This window comes from Crocuta crocuta, unplaced genomic scaffold, assembly GCF_008692635.1.
Source record: "Crocuta crocuta isolate KB4526 unplaced genomic scaffold, BGI_CrCroc_1.0 scaffold32, whole genome shotgun sequence".
Taxonomy (NCBI): Eukaryota; Metazoa; Chordata; class Mammalia; order Carnivora; family Hyaenidae; genus Crocuta; species Crocuta crocuta.
Genome location: NW_027529424.1, coordinates 397,578 through 418,643, shown reverse-complemented (window position 1 = coordinate 418,643; position 21,066 = coordinate 397,578). Strand labels below are relative to the sequence as shown.

The following is a 21,066-nucleotide window of genomic DNA, read 5'->3' as shown; positions in this document are numbered from 1 at the left end:
TAGCCACAGAAGGAAACTTAACAACAGTTGAGCCCATAAGCAGTTAATCCTAGCAGAACAGAAATGAAAACAAAAAAAGAAAAAAAAGAGGGGAACTTATCTGGCCAGTCCATATGGAAAACCGATCATGGAATTAAATGGGTTTAATGGACTTTGCAGGGAAATGATTTGTAGGCACTCACCTTTCCTAGACGTAGGAGCAACATTGGGCTGCAAACAGGGAGGTCCCCTTGGAGGACCGGAAGTGCCCTGGCCTGAGCCCAATGATGGATGGACGTCGATGGTAACTAGCGATCCCTAGTCCTCAGCCCCCAGTGGGATATCTCTGAGGCATCTTCTTCCCCGTCTCCCACATGTCCCCAACTGTCCACTGTATCAACCTGCTTCATAAGCATCTTCATGGTGTTCTTCCTGCCTACGGCCCTCTTCCCTCCTGCCTTAACAACATTTTTTGGGACCGTTTCTCACACAAACTGCTTGCTTTCTAATCCTTGTCTTCAGGTCAGTGCTAGAAGAACCCAACCAAGACAACATTTTTGTTAAAAGTGTTTAAAAAAATGGACTCACCATCTTCAAGGTTAAAAACACAGTCCAAATGTCTCATGTTTTATAGCCACAGAATCAGATTCTAATAACAGGCTTGAGACCGAAGTCCAAAGCTCTGTATCTAAAAAAGTGTGTATGCTAATGTTCAGAAAGGTCAAAATGAAGGTCATCTTAAAGGATTTGCGAGATTAAAAGACCCATTAAGAAAAAAGACAGTTTGGGGGCATCTGGGTGGCTCAGTCGGTTAGGTGTCTGACTTTGGCTCAGGTCATGATCTTGAAGTTCATGAGTTCGAGCCCCGCGTCAGGCTCTGTGCTGACAGTTCAGAGCTTGGAGTCTGCTTCGAGTTCTGTTTTTCCCTCTCTCTGCCCCTCCCTCGCTCTCTCAAAAATAAATTAACATTAAAAAAATTTAAGCAAAAGGAAAAAGGACAATTTGACCAACTGTGGCTCTTGGAGTAAAACAGTCTTTTCCAAGGATTCAAGTCTTTGAAAGCTAGAAACCAAAGTTTCTCAGTCTACTGATTTAATTTTTTTTAATTTTATCAGAATTGCAACTTTTTCAACTATTTTCACATATATTTTTTGTTACATCCTTTTTTCTACCACATCAGTGCATTTCTGATACATCGGAGGAAAAAGAGTTACTGATTTGAAAAAATGCAAACTCTGTTCTTCCTGTGTAACACCGACTCCAGGATTTAGACAAGCATAACTCAGGGTGATCCCTATCTGTCGAAATGACACCAGACGTGTGTTCTGTTATGAAAACTGACTCAAGAGGAATTATGTGCTTTGTTTTTGGCTCCAAATAAGGTTAAATATTAATGTGCCAAGATTAGATATTTTATAAAAGATGAGTTTTAAGAATGGACTGTCCGGAAAAGGCAAAGAAAATAACTATAAGCTCTTCCAAGGCAAGAATCTTTCTTCAGGCTTGCAAATGACAAGCACTTCATGGAATGGTACAGGTTGAAGTCTAGAAATAATGTATGGCGGCACAGCATCGGGCACAGGGCCAGATTTGGAGCGAGGGCCTTAAAAGTGCTTGAAATAGGAGAATAAATAATGAGATCATGTACTAAAGATGAGAGAGATGAAGTGGGACAGGCTAATGGAAACCATGGGTAACTTCAGCTAGAGTTTTGCACCGATGCGCCTGCACACACACGTGCACACACACATGCAGAAGCCCCAGCCAGATTCTAGAAAATTCCAGAAAGCGGTACAGAAGCTGCATCATGACTAGATCATCATTGTAGACAAGAAGCTGGGAGACACCATCCCGACATTAATGAGCAAGAGGCCTTTTCCTTTAGGAACTTTGATTCCTGTGCCTCGGGGTAGGAATTTTACTACTCTGGGAAAATAAAGTAACTGGCAAAGTAGGCCACAATTTTCTTCATGAGAATGTGGCTACAATTATTCAGAGACCAAGAAAGCAGTTATCTACCAGGAAAGTATGTTTGCCTTTGGAGACACCATCTTGGTATTGTGCCTGCTGGAAAAGACTAGAAACATTTATGCTCTGGACCTTAAAATTCTGGGGCCTCTGCAGGGTGGAGAACTGATCTTCCAATTTGTGTTCCTAACCAATTTGTCCTTTCAAAATATGGAATTTGTTTTAAAAAGTACTATGTTGTTTCCGTGTGTGTGTGTGTGTGTATTCCATATATATACATATACACATATGCATGTGTACATATATACACACATATAATTCTTATATACACATATATTGACATTTGTGTATATATGTACACACATATGTATGTATATACACTACACACATATATGTCCATACAGATATACATGTGTATATATATGCATATATATGTGTGCACACACAGTTTTTTAATCTTGTGTAATTCTACCATGCTTGGGAATTTAAAGGACAGCTGGAAGAGAATGTAACTTGGGTACTGATATTTGGATTCATAACTCTGCCAAACTTTCTTCCTCATGCTAACAGGTCTTATACTATTATCTACTGTATATTCTCCTTTCTTCTAGAAACTTCATAGAGGCAGATTCTGAAAACAAATTAAAACTTTTGCCTTTCTTTATAGAGAAACGCAGCCATTTCTTTCCCCTTAGTCCAAAACTGTTTCCAAAAATGCTGGAGTCCTTTGTTATCACCTCACATTGCCTGAGAAACATAGTTTATTTTCCTTTTGGCTTTTGATGAAACAGCGGAGTACTTTTAAGGATACAAGAAGGGGGACATTAGCATGAATGCAGGATCAGTTGGCAAGAAAAAATAACCCTAAAAATGTGAGGTCGTAGGAGATATATTACACCTCCGGTTTGTATTTTATTTCTCCAAAATTATGATTATTAAATGAGGAAGAAGAAAAGAGCCAAACTTTTAAAGTGGTACTTGGATTATAGAGTCTGATTTTATTAACCTAAGAAGGAAATTTTAGAGGTGGAAGACATTCTGTGTGAAAACACCAGCTTTGTTTTGAGTGTGGATGTAGGGGGGGCAGGAGGGAGTGGACACTCCCTGGGGGTGACGGAGGGGAGCTGGTGGGAGGTGAGATAGCGGGAAGAGCAGTGACCTTGCTGTGTTAAAGGATCACCCAGAATCCCGCCATTTCATAAGATGTGAGCCTTTTACTGTCCACCTTCTTCCTTTTCCTTCCTATGCTCTCATCTTGTTCAGAAATGTGCTGATGCTTATGAAAATGCTGTCAAACTCCTCCTTTTATATTTTGGAATTAAGAAGCATTTACTATTTTAGAATAATTCTGGACAATGAGCATTACCATAAAGAACTTCAAACACACTTTCTCTCTCTGCCTCTCTCCCAAAATAAATAAACTTTAAAAAAAAAAAAAGAAAAAAAAAGTGGGGGTGGGGAGCCTGGGTGGCTCAGTCGGTTAAGTGTTGGACTCTTGGTATCAGCTCAGGTCAGGACTTCACAGTTTGTGTGTTCGAGCCCCATGTCCAGTTCTGTGCTGACAGTGCAGAGCCTGCTTGGGATTTTCTTTCCTTCCCTCTGTGTGCCCCTGCTCTTCTCTCTCTCNCGATAAATAAACTTAAAAACTGAAAAAGACCTTCCAAACAATTTGGACCTATGGAAACATACAACTAATAGTTGCATATAAAGATTACTCAAGACAGAAGGCCTCCTCAAACGTGACCAAAACAATGTGGGAATCAAAAAGGAATTTTAAAGTGTAAATTCTTTTGCAAAAAAAAAAAAAAAGTCAAAGCAGGGTAAAAAGAGAAATGAAAGAAACAGGGGAAGGTGTTTACAATGTATATGCCCGATCAAATGTGAGTATTTTTCAATGCTTGTAAGAATGTCTGGCATGTCATGTGTAGCAACATGGATGGACCTTGAGGGTGTTATGCTGAGCGAAATAAGTCAGGCAGAGAAGGACAAATATCATATGTTTGCACGTATAGGAGGATTAGGAGGAACTTGACGGAGGAACAAGGGGGAGAAGAAGGGCGGAAATGGTGGGGGAAAGGGAGAGAAGCAAACCATGAGAGACTCTTGAATGCTGACAAAAACTGAGGACTGATGGATGTGGGGGGGAGGGGGGATGGGCATGGAGGAGGACACTTGTGGGGATGAGCACTGAGTGTTATGTGGAAACTAACTTGACAATAAACTATTAAAAAAAAAAAAGAATGTCTGGCATGTAGTGAAAAATAAATAATTATTATTAACCCCAATTCATACTAAACCCATAGAAATTAATAATAAAACTGTAAATAGGGGTGCCTGGGTGGCTCAGTCGGTTAGGCATCCGACTTTGGCTCAGGTCATGATCTCACGGTTCATGAGTTCATGCCCCACATCGGCTCTGTGCTGACAGTTTAGAGCCTGGAGCCTGCTTTGGATTCTGTGTCTCCCTCTCTCTCTGTCTCACCCCTGCTCACACTCTCTCTCTGTCTCTCAAAAATGAATAAACATTAAAAAAAAACTGTAAACATTCTAGTAAAAAGACTGTAAAGAGGTAAACCACATAAAGATAAGTAGCTACAACTGACAAATATATAAAAAATATATATATATTCATTGGCAAAGGCATCCAGAGGAAAGGGCAGTGAGATATCACTTTTGACCTTCGATCAGAAGAGATGAAAGATTAGTAGCAGGCAGCGTTGGGTGGAGAGCAAAGGACTGACCTCATGTTGTCTGTGTGAGGGAGGGTAAATGGGAATGATTTTCATGGAAGGTAGTTTGCAGACAGCTCTGACGACGCAAACTTTTGACCCAGCATTCGCACTTCCAGGAATTTATCCTGAGGATATACTAGACAATTGTGCAGAGATGTGTCAGATATAAGTTAACCTTATAAACACTTTAATTATTAAAAAAATTTTTTAATGTTTATTCATTTCTGAGAGAGAGAGACAGACTGTGACCAGGGGAGGGGAAGAGAGAGGGAGGGATATACAGAATCTGAAGCAGGCGCCAGGCTCTGAGGTGTCAGCACAGAGCCCAACACGGGGCTCAAACTCACGAACCATGAGATCACGACCTGAGCCGAAGTCGTGCACTTAACTGACTGAGCCACGCAGGTGCCCCTATAAACACTTTAGTTATACAAATTCCTTTGCTGCAATAATTCCATGAGGTGCATACTTTAATTATTCCCATTCCAAAATGAGGAAAATGAGATACAGGGAAGCTAAATACAGTAAGTGACAAGGTCACGTTTTAAACCCAGGCAGTCAGGCTGCAGAGCTGATGCATTCCTGTTTTACCATACTGCCTCCCAGAAGCACATCTACAGGCCATTTTTTCTCTCTTTAAATTTTTTGTTTAAATTAAGGTATATTTTTCTTATAGTAATTGCCTCCTTTGTAGTATCCTGTTCCAAGAGCTTTGATAAATGCATCCAGTCATATAACCACCACCACTATCAAGACATAGAATGGTTCTGAGTGAGAGTGGGTGATGGAGGGCGGCTGAAGGTGACAGTGAACGCGTCTGGGAGTGGGAGTGGACATGTCCCAAGGGGCAATACTGAAAGGGGCCGGGGGCCCCAAGGGGTTGGTAGTATTCAAGGATGTGGTGATGGACTTCACCCAGGAAGAGTGGGACTACCTGGGTGCTGCACAAAAGGACTTATACAGAGACGTGGTGCTGGAGAACTACAGCATCCTGGTCTCCATCGGACTTCCCAGATCTAAGCCAGATGTGATCTTCCTATTGAAGCAAGAGAAGCAGTCTTGGATGGTTATAAGGGTCATGACAGGTGGACCTTGCCCAGGGCTACCTCAAGAAACAAGCCAAAGTACACATGGTGGAGAGTCCCAAATACCACTACAAGTAGGAAAATAAAATAACCAAGGTCTCAAAAAGAGAGACCAAGAGATATCATTCAAAGAACACTTTCTGAACAGACAGGCCCTGGACATTCAATGAGCCTTCTTTGGTACAGCAGCACTCACAGGTGCAGAGTGCATAACAAGCTTTTAAAACTAACAAGAGATAGAAAGCTAACCAAAATGACAAAATGAAAGAGAGCAGCACTCACAGGTGCAGAGTGCATAACAAGTTTTAAAACTAACAAGAGATAGAAAGCTAACCAAAATGACAAAATGAAAGAGCTCTCCTCCAAAGAAATTCCAGGAAGAATTGGCAGCTAAAGAACTGCTCAAAACAGATACAAGCAAAATAACTGAGCAAGAATTTAGAACAATAGTCATAAAATTAATCACTGGGCTTGAAAAAGGCATGGAAGACATCAGAGAAACTATTGCTATAAAGACTATGGAGCTTCAAAATAGTTGTGATGAATTTAAAAATTGCTTAAATGAGATGCAAAATAAAATGGAGGCGTCCAATGCATGGATTGAAGAGGCAGAAAGGAGAATAAGTGATTTAGAAGACACAATTATAGAAAAAGAGGCAGCTGAGAAAAAGAGATAAACTGATACAGGAACACGAAAGGAGAGTTCCAGAGCTCCGTGATACAATTAAACGCAATAATATCCGCTTCATAGGAATCACAGAAGAGGAAGAGAGAGGGAAAGGCGCTCAAGGAGTCCTTGAACAAATTATAGCAGAGAACTTCCCCAACCTGGGGAAGGAAATAGACGTTTAAATCCAAGAGGCACAGAGAACGCCCCTCAGACGTAATTTGAATCGATCTTCGGCACGGCATATCATAGTGAAACTGGCAAAATATAAGGACAAAGAGAGAATTCTGAAAGCAGCTAGGGATAAAAGGGCCCTAACATACAAAGAGAAACCTATCAGAGTGGTGACAGACCTATCTACTGAAACTTGGCAGGCCAGAAAGGAATGGCAGGAGATCTTGATGTGATGAACAGAAAAAATATGCAGCCAGGAATCCTCTATCCAGCAAGCCTGTCATTCAGAATAGAAGGAGAGATAAAAGTCTTCCAAGTAAACAAAAATTGAAAGAATTCGTCACCACTAAGCCAGCCCTAAAAGAAATCCTGGGGGGGACTCTCTGAGGGAAATGTTGAAAGGAATGCCAGATACCAGAGACACCACCACAAGCATAAATCANTTGAATGGTGAGAACAAACTGAGGACTGATGGATGTGGGGGGGAGGGGGAGATGGGTATGGAGGAGGGCACTTGTGGGGATGAGCACTGGGTGTTATATGGAAACCAACTTGACAATAAACTATTTTAAAAAAGACATAGAATGGTTCCAACACCCTAAAAATGTCACCCATGCTACTTTTCATCAATCCCGTCTCACCCACAGCCCCAGCATCCACTAATCTGTTTTCCAGAATGTCAGAAAAATGAAAGCATATGGTGTATAACCTTCTGAGTCTGGCTGCTTTCACTCAGCTTATTAGTGCATCCAAGACTCATCTACCATGTTGCACGTGTCAGAAGTCCATTCCTTTTTATTGCAGAGCAGTATTCCCCTGTGTGGATGGCCCTGAGTTTGACCACCCTGGCTAGGGGACCCTTGAGTTGTTTCCTGTTTGGGGAAAGTCACTATAAACATGTTTACAGGATTTTGGTTTTGATTTGTAAATTCTCTTGTTGAATCTTTCTCCCATCACTGAAGCTTTCTTATAAAGCAGTATTTCATTTCAAGTGGAAAAATTACTGAGTGGAAGGTAAAAAATTAGGGATTCTAAACTCCACTTCATCTTGCCACTGGTTTTCTAATGGCTCTGGACAAGTCCCTATTCTCTGCCAAATGTCTGGCAAAATCTTCAAGGTTCTTGTGGTTCGAGAAAGCCACGAGCTCTGTAGAACTGGTTGACGTCACATGACTGTGCCTTCCCTGCTCTGATTTACCGTCCAGGATTTTCCCCTTGCCTGTCCTTCAGTCTTGCTCCCGCAGAGCCTGTATCTCCTCTTGCCCTCACTCTGGGATGGCCAGTTTCTACCTTTCTTCCTGGCTTACCCACACTTGGGCATGCAACTTCCTTACCTCCATGACTCAGCTGGCCGAGCTCACCATCCAAAGACTTCTGGCTCCTGTCCTAGCATTAGTGATGCTCACAGCTCACAGCCTCCCCTTCAGGCCCTTCTCCTCAGTGTCCAGACACCATCTCTGCTAAGCCCTCCCCACAGCATGCAATGTTTCCAGGACAGAGTGGAGGTTGTCCATTAGAGCTGTATACCTGGATCTTCCCAGGCTCTCCTCACTTTCCTACAGGGACACTATTCAGAGAACTGGGATTACAGATGATGTATAAAATGAAGGGGCCAAAGGTAGTGAGTAAATATGGCAATGTTGACTTATAAGTAGGTTATGAAATTGGCTTAAGTGTTTAGCCCTAAAGAAACAGCTCATGTCTGTGGGAAGCAGGCATTAAGATAAGTCTCCTTGAGTTTGGCAAATGTGTTAATCTAAAAATAGAGGCTGCCTTTATTCCTTGCTCTTTTATTGCAACATGCAAAATATTACTGGGAGAGAGGTTAGGAGTTGAGGAAGAAATGCCTGGAAAAAAAAAATGCATGGTTTTATCCCAGAAAGTAATAATCCTAACAATCTGTCTGAAATGTTTCCAAATGAACTCTGGAGAAAAACATTTATGAGCTGGAATGCAGTATTAGGTTGCAACATTCTAATTTACTGAGTGTTTATTTTCCTTTTTTTTTTAAAAAAAATCCCACAAAAAAATAAGAGTGAAATATCAAATGAGGAGTCTTCCTTATGAAAACAGTTTTCCAAACATTATTGGCATCCTGTGGCTGCAAGGATCACCCTTTTCCTTCCGCTATTGCTTGATGTTTTACTGTTGCCACCGAATCAAAGGCATTTCACTTTATCCTTGGCGTGGCCACACCAACAATGTAGTGCTGTGCAGTCAGTTGCTAAAAGCTTTGGGGAAAAATCTGTTTCTTTAGGACCAGTCCCATTTAGAAGTCGCTGCCTGTTGGGAATGATTTCACAGTCTCCAGAAGAGTGTGCCACAAGACACAGGCCCCACATCCAGCCTGACATATAAAAGTCTAGGATTAAAACATCGTGAGCCTTTATAAGTTTGCTAAGTGTTAGGGACTCAATTGCGTCCCTTCCCCTAGAGTTTATATGTTGTAGTCCTAACCCCCAACACCTCAGAAAGTGACTTTTTGGGGGTTTTTTAAAGAAGTAATTGAATTGAAATTAGGTCAGGAGGGTGGGCCCTAGTCTAATCTGTCTGGTGTCCTATGAGAAAATTTGGGCACAGGCACACTGAGAGGGCAGACCATATGAGGACACAGAGAGAAGATGGCCATCTACAAGCCAAGGAGAGGCCTCAGAAGAAACAAACCCTACCTACATCTTGATCTTGGACTTTTAGCCCCAGAACTATTGGGAACTAAATGTCTGTAGTTTGAACCATGTAGCATGTGGTACGCTGTAATGGCAGCCATAGCAAACTGATACACCACGACACACATTTATAGAGTTGTAAGGGAAGTAGGAGGGGGAAGAGGAGAACATTTATGCCGTGGTTCCCTCATTCAGACTTGTTATTGAACACCTACCCTAAGCCAAGTCCGGTCGCTACCACAGATTCACCAGAGGGCAAGCAAAGATGCTCCTTGCCTGTGAGGTGCCTATAGTCAGTCAGCCATCTCTTTGAGGGGGTCTTGTTAAAAATGCAGGCTTGTGCCCTCTAAATCAGACTTCTGGGTGCAACCTACTTCCCCAGGTCACTTGTATCCTGATAAGAATGAAGATATTAGGTCCTTCCCCCACCAAACATTTGAAAAAAGGAAAGAGTGTATGTTTCTGTAGCTGGTATGGAGGAGCGATTGGGGACAGAAAGAAAAGGAAGTGGAGGAAGGGAAGGGCTGAACACCCCCCCACTGAACTTCACCTACTTCACAGTCTAGCTTGAGGGCTGGCCAGACCTGTAGCTTTCTGTTGTACCTTCATGCTCTCGTGAATTTCTGTGAGGGTTGATCGCTTTTAGGAAACCAGCTATTAGTAATGTTACCTCGAATGTCAGGAAGAAAATATAAAATGATGGCCCTTTAGAAAGAGGAGCATCCCATGAGCAATGTTTGCCAAGAGAAAGTACTGAGAAGGATTTTGCTCATGTTATTTTGAACATTTCTCATCCCTTTCTTATAGGAGGCTTTTGGCATGTTACCTAAGTCATCACCTTAAGGCGAAGGTAAAGGCATAGGTGTGGCTCAAAGAGCCTGGATCTCTCTGCCTTAGAGCTAGATCCCAAACCCTCTCACCTCTGTTTGGTGAGCGGTGTTAAGAAATAGCAATAATCGACTATGTAGAGGTCTTCAGTTTGCAAACTGTCTTCACCACAGTCTGAAGGGGTAGAGAAGCCAAGGTTAGGAGACGTTATGTTCCAGGTTACAGAGGTGGTAATGGCCCTGACTCCAGTTTGGTGATGTTTCTGTCATGCTGGCTACTGATTCTCCTGGTGTAGCAGTTTGAACAACCAGTGGTGTTCAAATGTCCACTGAATACAGAACTAGGGTCAAGTGTTCTGCTTGTCAACAATGAGGGCATCACTTGAATCAAGCTTACCATGATCCCAGGAGAGGATGTCAGTGTTTATTCTAAAGGGCCTTATCATCTCTGTGTACATTTCCATTCTCATTTTGCACAGGAATAAAATCGTTTACTGGATCTAAGTAGTGCTGGAAGAGAGTGGTCAGGTAAAAAGAGAAGAGGGTGATGGTTTATGTGCCAAGGCTTGTGGCTATAAGAAAACTGATTCATTCATTCATTCATTTATTCAACACATATTTATTAGGTGCCTTTAGTGTCAGCCACTCCTTTGGGCACAAGAGACTCCGTAGTGAGCAAAACCAAATCCCATGCTTGCCCTTATCTAATACAGTGTCCAGTATAGTGGGTGAAATAGATATTGATCAAATAATCACACAAAAGTGTACTTCCAATCTCAGTAAGTTCTTAGAGAAAGTCAACAGTCAGGGAAGACTTCTTAAGGAAGTGACATTTGAACCGAGTTCGTAAGTGGGAAGTGGACTCCTGGGAAGATGTCCAGGGTGCACAGAGACAGAAGAGATGCTTCAAGTGAATTACTCTGAAATATGGTTTTTAAATCACATATTAATAAATTAAAATGACTTATAGAAAGAACATGCAGTGGGAGGTCAGAAATACTGCAGAGGTTCTGAGTCCGGGAGAACTTCCTCCTGCTCCTCCACATCCTGCTCTCCCCCCACCCCCGCCCATAACAGGAACCGTGGCAAGCCATCAAGTTTTATTAGCTATATCTTTGAAAGTAAGGTCAAGGATAAATGATATCCTGTCATAGTTCCTCCTGCTCCAGGTTTCATAAAGAAGCCAGGCCCTCTCTTTCTGGTCCGACACAGACAAAGCTCACAAGTCCCCACTCCATCCTAACAACAAGTGAAAAGCTGAACAAACTGAAAAAAACCAACAGCTCTTCGGATGTCCACAAGCAAAGTGAGGTCACGGGACAAAGTGCTGCGCAAAACGGGAGAGACTGACGGGCGCTACAGCGAACCGCTTGCTGGAAAAGCAGCTTCCATGGGAGCCAGGGCCGGGGTGCAGAACCCTGGACAGCAGCGGATGAGTTGCTGGAGTCAGTGTGGATGACTCTGAAGANGGGGGCGGGGGAGGGGAGCCCAGTCACTGGGGGCTGGGGGGAAGGTACCCTTTAGTGAGTTTTATCTTCTGGGTCTCTACCAGGTTCTCACAATAAGTATTAGAGAAAAATCCCTTTATGCTTCTCGCAGGGAAAGGGGAGATACAGGCTCCATTCTTTAAAAACATTTTTTTAATGTTTATTTATTTCTGAAAGAGAGAGACAGAGTGTCAGTGGGGGAGGGGCAGAGAGAGAGGGAGACGTAGAATCCAAAGCAGGCTCCAGGCTCTGGGCTGTCAGCACAGAGCCCGATGCAGGGCTCGAACTCACAAACCAGGAGATCATGACCTGAGCCAAAGTCAGATGCTTAACTGACTGGGCCCTCCAGGTGTCCAGATATATGCTCCATTCTTACCAAGGTCTGCCCTCAGGAGAAACTGAACCAGAGCCTAACTTGCTGTGCGATGAGAAATACTGACCCCAGCCTACTCTTGATGTCCTGCCCAACATAAAGAGGGGGGCTAAGAAGCATATATGAAGTTCACAGTCCAGAGGCTCACTAAAATACTGAGACCTAATCATGAGATTATAAAAACACTTCCCCTCCCCCAACACCTACCATCCCATTGCTAAGGCCTGTTTATAGCAGTTCCTTTTTTTCAGTATGTCATGCCGGTTATCAAAATGTTACAAGACACAGCTAAAAGGCAAAAAATATAGTAAAGAGAGAGAAAGAGCAAGCATTAGAACCAGATTCAGCTATGGCCAGGGTGTTGGAATGATTAGACTGTGAATTTAAAACAACTATGTTTAATATGCTAAGGGCTCTGATGGATAAAACAGACAGCAAACAAGAACAGATGCTCAAGGTAAGCTGAAGGATGAAAACTCTAAGAACCAAAAAGAAATGATAGAGAGATTGTCAGAAGGCATTAAAAATAAAACCCAACTACATGTTGTCTATATGATACACACTTTAAATATAAAGATGCATATATAATAAAAGTAAGTAGATGGAGAAAGGTATCCATGGTAACATTAATCAAAGGAAAGCAGTGGTAGCTATATTAATTTCAGATGTAGCAGGCTTCAGAGTAAGGAAAGTTATCAGAAATAAAGAGAGGCATTACATAATGATAAGAGAGTCAGTTCTCCAAGAAGACATAATGATCTTTAACATGTATGTGCCTAACAACAGAGTGTCAAAATTCATGAGGCAAAAACTAACAGAAATTAAATAAGAAGTAGATTAATCCAGTATTATCGTTAAAGCATTTAATACCTCTCCCAGAACTGAACAGATTCTCTCTCAGGCAGAGAATCAGTGGGGACATAATTGAACTCAGCATTATCAATCAACTGGATATAACCGACATCCATAGAATGCTTTATCTAAGAAGAGCAGAATGTACATTCTTCTCAGGCTCATACAGAATAGTCACCAAGATAGACCATAATCTGGGCCATGAAATCATACAATGTTTGGTCTCAGACCACAGTGGAATTAAACTAGAAATCAGTAACAGAAAAATAGCTGGAAAATCCCAAAATATTAGGAGATTAAATAACATACTTCTAAGCAACACATGGGTCAAAGAAGAAAACTGAAGACAAATTAAACAACATTTTAAACTAAATGTAAATGAAAATACAGCTTACCAGAATTTGTGGGATGTAGTAAGAGGAGTGCTGAGAAGAAAATTTATAGCATCAAATGCATAAATTAGAAATTTCTAAAATAAATAAACTAAGCTTCCACCTTAGAAAACTAGAAAAAGAAGGGAACATTAAATCCAAAGTGAGCAGAAGAAGTAATTAGGTTAGATATCAATGTAATTGAAAATAGAAAATTAATAGAGAAAGTCAACAAAGCTATGAGCTAGCTCTTTGAAAAGAGCAATATAATCATTAAGCCTCTAGTCAAGGTAAATAAGATAAAAATAGGAGATAAATTACTAATAATATAAATGATATAAGTGCTGTTATGACAGATCCCACCAATATTAAAGGGATAATAAAGGAATATAATTTTGTACCCACAGATTTGATAATGGTAGGTGAAATTGAACAACTTCTTGAAAGAAACAATCTGTCAAAACTAACACAAGAAGAAAGATACAATTGGAATAAGCCTGTATCTATTAAATAAATTGAACTGACAATATGAGTTCATTTGTGAATTCTACCAAAGATTTAAGAAAGAAATTATAAAATTATCTACATTCTTTCACAGAAGATGCAGGTAGAGGGAATATGTCCTAACTCATTCTATGATGCCAGCATTACCCTAACATCAAAACCAGACAAAGACAATACAAAGAAAGAAAACTACAGGCCAATACCTCCCATGAACATAGGTACAAAAATATTCTAAATATTTACAAATTGAATCCAACAATGTATAAAAAGAATCATACACCACAACCAAATGCGATTTAGGTATGCAAGGCTAGTTCAACATTTGGAAATCAATTAATGTAATCCATCACATCTAAAAGCTAAGGAAGAAAAATCACATGATCATACCAGTAGATGCAGAAAAAGAATCTGACAATATCCTATACTCATTCACAACCCAGGCTCTCAGAAAACTAGGAATAAAGAACTTCCTCAACTTTATAAAAATGTCTACAAAAACCCTCCAACTAACATTACACTTAATGGTAAGAAACGTGAAGTTTTCCCATTAAGATTAGGAACAAGACAAGATATCCTCTCTCATCACTGCTTTTCAGGATCACAACAGAAGGCCTAGCTAATGCAATAAGACAAGACAATGAAATAAAAGGTATATAGATGGGGAAAAGCAGAATAACACTATATTTGTTCACAGATGGCATGATCATCTAAGTATAAAATCCAGAAGAATCAGCAAGTAAACTCCTGAAACTATTAAGTGATTATAGCAAGGTTGCAGGATATAAGGAAAATATACAAAAGTCAGTCATATTTCCATATACCATTTACATACGAATAAGTAAAATTTGAAATTAGAAACACAATACCATTTACATTACCACCACCACCACCCCCACCATATGAAATACTTAGGAACACATCTAATGAAATATGTATAAATCTGTATGAGGAGAACTAAAAAACTCTGATTAAAGATATCAAAGAACTAAATAAATGGAGCAATATCCCATGCTCATGAATAGGAAAACCCAATACAGTAAAACCTTGGTTTGTGAGTATAATTTGTTCTGGAAACATGCTTGTAATCCGAAGTACTTGAATACCAAAGTGAATTTCAAGAAGCATTGGCTCAGTTATGATCAGGTGACATCCAGTGTCATGTACTATTTGTATTGCAAGACATCACTCATTTATCAAGTTAAAATGTATTAGAAATGTTTGCTCATCTTGCAGAACACTTGCACCACAGTTACTCACAATCTAAGGTTTTACTGTATTGTTAAGATGTTATTGCTTTATAGATTCAGTGCAATCCCAAACCAGATCTTAGCAAGTTATTTTGTGGCTATCAACAAACTGGTTCTAACGTGGATACGAAGAAGCAAAGGATGCAAAATAACCAATATAATATTGAAGGTGGACAAAGTTAGAGAATTAACCCTACCCTATTTGAAGACTTACTATAAGGCTAGTGTAATCAAGATGGTACGGTATTGGTGAAAGAATAAACAAATCAATGAAACAGAATTGAGAACCCAGAAATACACCCATATAAATATGGTCAACTGATATTTGACCTAGGTGCAAAAATAATAAAATGGAGCAAAGATAGTCTTTTCAACAGATGGTGCTGGAAAAACGAAACATCCACAACATCCACATGCAACAAAACAAAACAAAACTAGATACAGACCTGACACTCTTAACAAAAATTAACTCAGAACAGAATGCTGACTTACATGTAAAACACAAAACTATAAAATTTGTATAGGATAACATAGAAGAAAGCCTGTGGATGACCTAGGGTAAGGTGATGACTTTTCAGATACAATACCAAAGACACAATCCATGAAAGGAAGAATTGATAAGATACAATTCATTAAAATTAAAAACTTCTGCTCTGTGAAAAACAATGTCAAGAGAATGAGAAGATAAGCCACAAACGGGAGAAGAAATTTGTAACAGATGCATCTGCTAAAGGATGCTATCCAAAATATACACACAAGTCTTAAAACTTAAAAGACCATGAGCCCACTCATAAATGAGCCAAAGACCGTAACAGACACGTCACCAAAGAAGATATACAGATGACAGTGAACACATGAAAAAATGCTCCACATTACAATTCACCAGGGAAATGCAAATTAGAAAGCAACAAGACACCACTACACACCTATTAGGAAGACCCAAATCCAGATCACTGAAAACATCAAATGGTGGTGAGGTTGTGAAAATATACGAGCTCTCACACACTGCTTGTGGGAATGCAAAAAGGTTGAGGGTGGCCCTGAGTCTGTTTGACCGCAACACACCTCCAGGCTACCCTGGCGTTATTGCTGGATTCTCCTGGTTCAGTGCACTGCTTTCACCTGGGATATTTTAATGGCTTTTCCCCCTCAAGTTTCTTTTTCATTAAGCTCATTCTGATCATTGCTGAAGACTGAAGTACTTAAAATGTCATTTTGAAATATAAAATATAATCTTTTTTTCCATTATTTTCCTGATAAAGTACCAATTATTTGGCATGCTATTCAAGGCCCTTCATTAGCTTCCCTAAATCTACCTTTCATCTCTCCATTTATGCTCCCATCAGTTTGAACCAAATCAATTCTAAAATTACCTTTTCTTACCTCTGAGTCTTGCTCCTGCTGTGTTCTTCTTCTGGAAAGCTGTTTCCTTATAACTACTTAAAATCATACCTGTATCTTAAGACCTTGCTTAACCATGGATTAAGTTAAAATAGTATCAACATGTCATTTATAACTAATATTTAATAATTCTTACTAGGTGTTGTTCACAGTGCTAACCACTTTATATGTATTATACATATGTATCTAGCTTAACATCCACAACACCACTTTAAAGAAGGATCTATTATTAGGCACCGTTATATGCATGTTACCAATGAAGACTGAGGCTTGTGGAGGTTATATAACTTGTAAAGCTTACACAGTCAGCCATTGTTACAACTAGAATTTGAACTCTGACTCAAGAGGACAGGGTCATGGTTAATTCAGTGCTTTATCGTCAAAACCTAGAAGAGGCACGTGAAAGGCAGTTAATAAGTATTTGTTGAATAAGTTAATAAACTGTATTTCCAAAGTACAACTTCTTGAATATCATGTAATTAGTAAGTATTATAATAGCATCATCCTTAAAATGATGAAAAATGAAGAAAAACGGTGGGTGTTCTCAACATTAGCTGAATAATATTAATGTTGCCCAAATACCTGTTGTTGACAACTCAAATGAAAAGTGTTGACTTACAAAACATAGGTTGACTAATGAAAACGTGATTTGTTGATTTCATGTCCTATTGATGGCTCGCAATGGAGCTATGATACATGGCAACATGGCAATCTACAGAATTCAGTGCATTACAAGTCTTGACACGCTCATTGCCATGATAAAACCTAGTGTCCCGATCTTGATTTTTAAATATTGTTCTTTAATAAAGAAACTGTAGGTCTTTGAAGAAATGTTGATTCCAGAGCTGAAGCCTGGAAAATACAAGATGAGCTTGGAGCGTATCGTGATGTTATATGGTGAGGATATGCTCAAAACGGATGGGAAATATTAAAAGAACACAGGAATGAACTGGAAAGAATTCTCAATGGCCAAATATAGAACACAACAGGCAACAAATATAAACAAATATAGTAACGGATTATGGCCCTCAAAATAAAATAAACATCTGTGAAGTCATACAGATTTAAAAAAATTAAATGGGTAGAAGAAACATTGTTTTTCTTAAAAAATTATTTTTTAATTCCAGTATATTTAACACACAGTATTACACTCGTTTCAGGGGTACAGTATACATTATCTCTATATTACTAAGTGCTCATCATGATGCGTGTACGCCTCACCTATTTCAACCATCCCCTTGCCACGTCCTGTCTGGAAACTATCAGTTTGTTCTCTATAGTTAGGGCTCTTTTTTTTGTTCGTTTGTCTCTTTTTCTCTTTGCTCAGTTGTTTTGTTTCTTAAATTGCACGTATGAGTGAAATCATATGGTATTTGTCTTTCTCTGACTTATTTCACTTAGCATTATACTCTCTAGATCCAACCATGTTGTTGCAAATGACAAGATTTCATTCTTTTTTTATGGCTGAGTAATAATAACATATTAACAATATTAACAATAACACATACATATATATGTATATATATACAAAGAAGTGGGGCATATATATATATGTGTGTGTGTGTGTATGTATATATATGTGGCACTTCTTTATCCTTTCATCTATCAATGGACACGGGGCTCCTTCTATAATTTGGCTATTATAAATAATGCTGCAGAAATATAAGGGTGTATTTATCTTTTTGAATTAGTGTTTTTATATTATCTGGGTAAATATATAGTAGTGAAATTATGGGATCATATGGTAATTCTATTTTTAATCTCTAGAGGAAGCCTCCACAGTGGCTGTACCAGCTTGCATCCCCACTAATAGTGCACGAGGGTTCCTCTTTCTCCACATCCCCACCAATACTTATTATTTCCTGTGTTTTAATTTTAGCCATTCTGACAGGTGTAAGGTAATATCTCATTATGGTTTTGATTTGCATTTCCCTAATTATCAGTGATATTGAGCATCTTGTCACATGTCTGTTGCTCATATCTATGTCTTCTTCGGAGAAATCTCTGTTTCGTGTCTTCTGCTCATTTTTAGCTGGATTATTTGTCTTCTGGGTGTTGAGTTATGTAAGTTCTTTGTATATATTTGGAGACAAACTTCTATTGGATATATCATTTGCAAATATCTTCTCCCATTCAGTATGTCGTCTTTTAGTTGTGGTGATTGTTTCCTTTGCTGTGCAGAAAACTTTTATTTTGATGTAGTCCAGTAGTTTACTTTTGCTTTTGTTTCCCTTGCCTCAGGAGACATAGCTAGAAAAATGTTGCTATGGTTAATGTTAGAGAAATGACTGCTTGTGCTCTCCTAGGATTTTTGTGGCTTGAGGTATCACATTTAGGTCTTTAATCCCTTTTNACAAACCATGAGACGATGACCTGAGCCAAGATCAAGAGTTGGACGCTTAACTGACTGAGCCACCCAGGCATGCGTGGTTCTTAAATCTCTTTTAAGTTTATTTTTGTGTATGGTGTAAGAAAGTGATCTAGTTTCATTCTTTTGCATGTAGCTGTCCAGTTTTCTCAGCACCATTTGTTGAAGAAACTGCCTTTTCCCCTTTGGATATTCTTGCCTCCTTTGTCGAAGATTTATTGACCATATAATCACAGGTTTATTTCTGGGCTCTCTATTCTGTTCCATTGATCTATGTGTCTATTTTTGTGCCACTACCATACTGTTTTCATTGCTGTAGCTTTGTAGTATAACTTGATGTCTGGGACTGTGATATTTCCAGGCTTGCTCTTCTTTTCCAAGATTGTTTTGGCTATTTGGGGTCTTTTGTGGTTCCACACAAATTTTAAGATTATTTGTTTTAGTTCTGTGAAAATGCTGTTGATTTTTTTAATAGGGACTGCATTAAATCTGCAGATTGCTTTGGGTAGTATGGACATGGTTTTCCCAAACCATGAGCTTGGAATATCTTTCCATTTGTGTTGTCTTCAATTTTTTTTTCTTTTTTAAAAATTATTTTTTTAATTTAAATTTAAGTTAGTTAACATATGTAGTATTAGTTTCAGGAGTAGATTTTAGTGATTCATCACTTACATATAACACCCAGTGCTTGGGGCACCTGGGTAGTTCAGCTGATTAGGCATCCAGCTTTGTCTCAGGTCATGATTTCATGGTTTGTGAGTTCGAGCCCTGCATCGGGCTCTATGCTGGTGGCTCAGAGCCTGGAGCCTGCTTCAGATACTGTGTTTCCTTCTCTCTCTACCACTCCCTTGCTTGCACTCTGTCTCTACCTCAAAAAGTAAATAACCATTAAAAAAAAATTTAACACCAGTGCTCACCAAAACAAGTGATCTCTTTAATGCCCATCACCCATCTAGCTCATCTCTCCCACTCAACACCCCTCCAGCGACCCTCAGTTTGTTCTCTGTACTTAAAAGTCTCTTATGTTTTGTCTCCCTGTCTGTTTTTTTATCTTATTTTTCCTTACCTTCCCCTATGTTCATCTGTTTTATTTCTTAAATTCCACCTATGAGTGAAATCAGATATTTGTCTACCTTATTGCACTAGCATAATACATTTGCGTTCCATCCATATTGCTGCAAATGTCAAGTTTTCATTCTTTTTCATCACTGAGTAATATTCCATTGCATATATACACCATATCTTCTTTATCCATTCATCAGTTGATGGATGTTTGGGCTCTTTCCATCTTTTGGCTATTGTTGATAGCACTACTGTAAACATTGGGATGCATGTGCCCCTTTGAATCAGACACTTTGTATCTTTTGGATAAATACCTACTAGTGCAACTGCTGGGTGATAAAGTAGTTCTACTTTTAATTTTTTGAGGAACCTCCATCCTGTTTTCCAAAGTGGCTGCACCAGTTTGCATTCTCACCAACAGTGCAAAAATGTTTCCCTTTCTCCACATCCTTGCCAACATCTGTTATTTCCTGAGTGGTTAATTGTAGCCATCCTGACAGGTATGAGGTGGTATCTCATTGTGGTTTTGATTTGTATTTCCCTGATGAGGAGGGATGATCTTTTCATTTGTCTGTTAGCCATTGGATGTCTTCTTTGGAAAAGTGTCTATGTCTGTATATATCTATGTATGTCTTCTGCCCATTTCTTCACTGGATTGTTTTTTGGGTGTTGAGTTTGCTAAGTTCTTTATAGATGTTGGATACTAACCCTTTATCTGATATGTCATTTGCAAATATCTTCTCCCATTCTGTCGGTTGACTTTTAGTTTTGTTCATTGTTTCCTTTGCTGTGCAGAAACTTTATCTTGAGGTCCCAATCGTTCACTTTTGCTTTTGTTTTCCTTGCTTCTGGAGACATCTAGTAAGAAGTTGCTGCAACTGAGGTCAAAGAGGTTGAGTCCTATTTTCTCCTATAAGATTCTGATGGTTTCCTGTCTTACATTTAGGTCTTTCATCCATTTTGAATTTATTCTTGCATATGGTGTAAGAAAGTGGTCCAGTTTCATTCTGATGTATGTTGCTGTCCAGTTTTCCCAACACCATTTGCTGAAGAGATATTTTCCCCCATTGGATAGTCTTTTCTGCTTTGTCGAATTAGTTGGCCATACATTTGTGGGTCCATTTATGGGTTCTGTATTCTGTTCCACTGATTTATGTGTCTGTTTCTGTGCTACTACCGTACTGTCTTCATGATTATGGCTTTGGATCTATCCATCAAGATCTAACAATTGTAAATATTTATGCCCTCAACTTGAACACCTAAATATATAAATCAATTAATCACAAATATGAAGACACTCATT

At 39.3% G+C, this 21,066-nt stretch overlaps 1 protein-coding gene across 2 annotated transcripts in view; it reads right to left on the bottom strand.

Annotated features, from left to right (window-relative positions):
* ITGA8 (integrin subunit alpha 8) overlaps positions 1 to 21,066 on the bottom strand; it is a 179,922-nt gene that overhangs the window by 75,882 nt on the left and 82,974 nt on the right. The gene's annotated exons all lie outside the window — the stretch shown is intronic.